This window comes from Leuresthes tenuis, unplaced genomic scaffold (assembly GCF_036924035.1).
Source record: "Leuresthes tenuis unplaced genomic scaffold, fLeuTen1.0.hap1 SCAF_6, whole genome shotgun sequence".
NCBI lineage: Eukaryota > Metazoa > Chordata > Actinopteri > Atheriniformes > Atherinopsidae > Leuresthes > Leuresthes tenuis.
The window spans coordinates 31,382,355-31,387,964 of record NW_027325360.1 but is presented as its reverse complement, the minus strand read 5'-3'; the positions used below and the strand labels follow the sequence as shown (position 1 = coordinate 31,387,964).

Here is a 5,610-nt window from a genome sequence, read left to right as displayed (position 1 = left end):
ATGTTTTCTAGCAATTATTGATGGACATGTAGACCTTCTTGCAGCTGAACACCTCCGCTCCCGCTTTACATTGTCAGGCATTCGCACCTTGTCTTACCCACTTTTTACAAACTTTAGTCGAACAGTCACACCTTTTTGCAGCCGAACACCACCTCTCCCGCTTTTGATGATGTATGGTCCAGCATTCTTACCTTTTCTAACACATTCTTCAGCAATTATGGTCGGACATTCACACCTACTCAGAGCCGAACACCTCCGCTCCCGCATTTGATGGTGTATAGTCGGGCATTCTCACCCTATCTCATCAGCTTTTTACAAATTATGATCTGACATTCACACCTGCTTTTGATAATGTATTGGTAGGCATTCGCACCTTTTTTTTACCCATTTTTCATGAATTATGGGTGGACATTCACACCTTCTTGCAGCCGAACACCTCCTCTCCCGCTTATGATCATGTGCGGTTTGATATTCGAAAATTTACTTTCTTGTTTTAAAGCAATTATTGATGGACATTCAAACCTTCTTTTTGATGGTGTATAGTCGGGCTTTCGAGCCTTTTCTTTCCGGTTTTTACAAACCATGGTGGGACTTTCACACCTTCTTGTAGCCGAACAACTCCGCTCCCGCTATTGATTGTGTACAGTCGGGTATTTTAACCTTTTCTTACCCGCTTTTTACCAACTATGGTCGGACATTCACACCGTCTTACAGCGGAACACCTCTGCTCCCGCTTTTGATGGTGTATAGTCGGGCATTCGAACCTTTTCTTACCCGCTTTTTACAAACTATGGTGGGACATTCAAACCTTCTTGTATCCGAAAACCTCCGCTCTCTCTTTTGATCATACATTGTCGGACATTCGCACCTTTTCTTACCCGCTTTTTACAAACCATGGTCGGACTGTCACATCTTCTTGTAGCCGAACACATCCGCTCCCGCTATTGATTGTGTACAGTCGGGTATTTTAACCTTTTCTTACCCGCTTTTTACCAAGTATGGTCGGACATTCACACCTTCGTACAGCGGAACACCTCCGCTCCCTCTTTTGATGGTGTATGTTCGGGCATTCAAACCTTTTCTTACCCGCTTTTTCCAAACTATGGTCGGCTATTCACAGCTTCCTCTCCACCATACTTGTATGGTGGGATATTCACACCCACTTGCATCCGAAGACCTCCTCCCCAAATTTTGTTGATATTTAGTCGGACATTCGCACCTTACCCGCTTTTGGCAAACTATGGCCTTCTTGCAGCCAAACACCTCTGATCTCGCTTTTGATGATGTAAGGTTGGGCATTCAGACCTTGCTTCACCTGCTTTTCACCAAATATAGTCGGACATTCACACCTTCTTGCAGCCGAACACTTCCGCTCCACCTTTTAGTGTTCTATCACACCTTTTTTTCACCGCATTTTATACATTATGGTCGGAAATTTTCAACCACTCTCATCCGAAGACCTCTCCTCCCGCTTTTGTTAATATATTTGAACTTTAGTCGGACATTAACACCTTCTTGCAGCTTAACCACCTCCGCTCCCTGTTTTGATCATGTATGGTCTGGCAATACTACCTTTTCTTACCCATTTGTGAGTAATTATGGCTGGACATTCACACCTACTTGCAGCCGAACACCACCTCTCCTGCTTTTGATGATGTATGGACCGGCATTTTTACCTTTTCTAACACATTTTTCAGCAATTATGGTTGGAGATTCACACCTACTCACAGCCGAACACCTCCGCTCCCGCATTTGATGGTGTACAGTCGGGCATACAAACCTGTTCTTACCCGCTTTTTACAAACTATGGTCGGACATTCAAACCTTCTTGTAGCCGAACACATCCACTCCTGCTTTTGATGATGTATGGTTGGGCATTCGCACCTTTTCTTACCCATTTTTCAGTAATTATGGGTGGATATTCACACCTTCTTGCAGCGGAACACCTCCTCTCCCGCTTATGATTATGTGCGGTTTGATATTCGAAAATTTTCTTTCATGTTTTATAGCAATTATGGATGGACATTCATACCTTCTTGAAGCCGAACACATCCACTCCTGCTTTTGATGATGTATGGTTGGGCATTCGAACCTACTTGTTGCCCGTTTTTCATTAATTATGGGTGGACATTCACACCTTGTCGCAGCCAAACACCTCCGCTCCCTGTTTTGATCATGTATGTTTTGACATTCGCACCTTTTCTCACCTGCTTTTTACTATTGTCGGCCAATCACAGCTTCCTCTCCACCATACTTGTATGGTAGGAAATTCTCACCCACTCTCATCCGAAGACCTCTCCTCCCGCTTTTGTTAATATTTAGTCGGGCATTCGAACCTTTTCTTACCCACTTTTTACAAATTATGGTCGAACATTCACACCTACTTGCAGCTGAATACTTCCGCTCCACCTTTTAGTGATGTATGGTTGGCATTTGCACCTTTTGTTACCCTCTTTTTATACTGATTGCTGAAGATTAAGTTGTTCTTTCTCAAACTACAATTTTTTTTTAAGTGTTGAAACTTGATTTGAAGTGGATAAATAAGGAGGACAAACAGTTTTAAGTCACGCTGATAGAAGAAATTAATTTTATAGCAAAATCTGTATTTCGTCATATGTCGAGAGATGCTTATTGCTGAAGAAGTTCTTTCACATTCTACAAAGTACAACGTTGTTTATCGTTGAAACTTGATTAGACATGAATAAATATGAAGGACAAAGCAGTCTTAACTTGGTTTGAGTTAATTAATTCGTTTTATAGGAGAATCCGAATTCGTGCTTATTTTCGGATTCCTGAAGAATGAGTCTGGTTCTTTCTCATAATACAAAGTTTGTTGTTTATTGTTGAAACTTCATCAGAAGCGAAGAAATAAATGAATGCCTATCAACAAATGTGGGATCTAAACTCTACTGCTTCCTCTAAAATAATTTCTTTTCTCAATTCAGAAATGTGTGTGTGTAAGTCACAACACCCGTGACACCAAAACGGCTTTCTTTTCTCTCTTTTCTCTACACTCTGCACTATGAGCACACACACCAAATCAGAAAGGCTTTTTTCTCTCTTTTCTACATTATGGACTGTGGGGACACAAAACCGCTCTCTCTTTTTTTTTTTGATTGTGTGCCAGGGCGTTGTCTCACGTATTAGATTATGCTTAAGATACGAATGGGTTTATCAGTCACATCAGAATCCATACATACTGATCCTCCCGTAATAAAATGGTCGGATCTTATCAAACACACTTTGTTTCTTGTGACAATCAAGTCAGCGAAACAGCGTATACACGTCAAGACACTGAATCAAGTTTGCCACAAGAACTCATAAGTTTGGCAGTATTGCTCTGCCGTCAGCAATCATACACCCATTTTATTTTCGTGAGACGTGCAGGCACCTGTTCATCTACTGTTCTATCACTATGAATTAGTTTATCTATTATCAATAAGGATACTTCTACAACTACTATCAAAGTATGTCCAGACTTCTTATGTTGTCAGTTGCTATATATGAATAAGTGGGTAGCTACTGACAAGCATTAAGCATGTCACACAGCCCAAACATATAACATTTCAGGACACACCACACAGTTAACAACCACAGTGAAGTGTCAAAGCCCAAACATTCAACAGGACACTTACACAACACATTCAAATCAAACAGTCAGACAACATACAAGAACATATACCCCAGCCGGCATTGCTCCCTGCCTATTTTCCTACAGCTCACTATGTGTGCGCACACCTTTATTCACAAACTCTTCAACTTATACTCTTTTACCGAAGCTGCTACAGCTCGATTGGCCGAATACCCTTAGATCCTATTTCGGTGAATTTGACATCTGCCTTACATGTAACAGATTAGCGGTTTAGCAGTTTTAATTTAGTTTGAGTGAAGGAATTCATTTTATAGCAAAATCCGAAATCGTGAAGCACTCATGAAAGTAAGCTTATTCTCGGATTCCTGAAACTTTAGATTTGCTCTTTCTTTTACTGCAAAGTACAACGTTGTTTTTTTTGTTTAAATCTTTCTAGACATGGTAAATATGAACGACAAAGCAGTTTTAACATAGTTTGAGTGAAGGAATTCATTTTATAGATAAAATCCCAAGAGTCTGCAGAGAAAAGAGAGTGAATGCGAAGTAGACTTTAACACGGCTATGGGAGCGAGCCGAGTGTGGGCTAACCGGGAGAATTGCTTGAAAGAAACGCGACACCGAATGAGCGGTCAGAACAAAGCCTCAATACGGGATTCTCGTGGTGTTTTTGTTGCTGCCTTGTCTTTTGCATAGAGTAAAAGACAAGGCAGCCATCGAATAGGGCCCGATTGTTCCTACTTGGTCAGCCGAGGAGCAAGGGGGGGGGGGGGGCAAGCGTCTCAACCAAGCAAAGCTCACCATGGGGAAGGTGGCTATACCAACTAGCCTGATGCCCTGCTCCCGCAGTGACGGATAATCGTACTCTGGTTTCTCTTCATAACATACAAGTCTTTCGCCTTTTACTAAAGACTTCCGTGGAGAGCAGCACTAATGAGTTGTTTCTATTATATTACCGGGAGTTGTGTAAGTGTCCTGTTGAATGTTACATGTTTGGGCTTTGACACGCTTCACTGTGGTTGTTAACTGTGTGGTGTGTCCTGAAATGTTATATGTTTGGGCTGTGTGACATGCTTAATGCTTGTCAGTAGCTACCCACTTATTCATATATAGCAACTGACAACATAAGAAGTCCGGACATACTTTGATAGTAGTTGTAGAAGTATCCTTATTGATAATAGATCACTAATTCATAGTGATAGAACAGTAGATGAACAGGTGCTTGCACATGTCTCACGAAAATAAAATGGGTGTATGATTGCTGACGGCAGAGCAATACTGCCAAACTTATGAGTTCTTGTGGCAAACTTGATTCAGTGTCTTGACGTGTATACGCTGTTTCGCTGACTTGATTGTCACAAGAAACAAAGTGTGTTTGATAAGATCCGACCATTTTATTACGGGAGGATCAGTATGTATGGATTCTGATGTGACTGATAAACCCATTCGTATCTTAAGCATAATCTAATACGTGAGACAACGCCCTGGCACACAATCAAAAAAAAAAAGAGAGAGCGGTTTTGTGTCCCCACAGTCCATAATGTAGAAAAGAGAGAAAAAAGCCTTTCTGATTTGGTGTGTGTGCTCATAGTGCAGAGTGTAGAGAAAAGAGAGAAAAGAAAGCCGTTTTGGTGTCACGGGTGTTGTGACTTACACACACACATTTCTGAATTGAGAAAAGAAATTATTTTAGAGGAAGCAGTAGAGTTTAGATCCCACATTTGTTGATAGGCATTCATTTATTTCTTCGCTTCTGATGAAGTTTCAACAATAAACAACAAACTTTGTATTATGAGAAAGAACCAGACTCATTCTTCAGGAATCCGAAAATAAGCACGAATTCGGATTCTCCTATAAAACGAATTAATTAACTCAAACCAAGTTAAGACTGCTTTGTCCTTCATATTTATTCATGTCTAATCAAGTTTCAACGATAAACAACGTACTTTGTAGAATGTGAAAGAACTTCTTCAGCAATAAGCATCTCTCGACATATGACGAAATACAGATTTTGTTATAAA

At 40.8% G+C, this 5,610-nt stretch overlaps 1 non-coding gene across 1 annotated transcript; it reads left to right on the top strand.

Moving 5' to 3' along the window:
* The first annotated feature begins 4,450 nt into the window (after positions 1 to 4,450).
* Positions 4,451 to 4,566, top strand: LOC140310816 (U5 spliceosomal RNA). The gene has a single exon (XR_011916851.1). It is a non-coding gene; the product is annotated as a U5 spliceosomal RNA (small nuclear RNA).
* Positions 4,567 to 5,610: the final 1,044 nt, after the last annotated feature.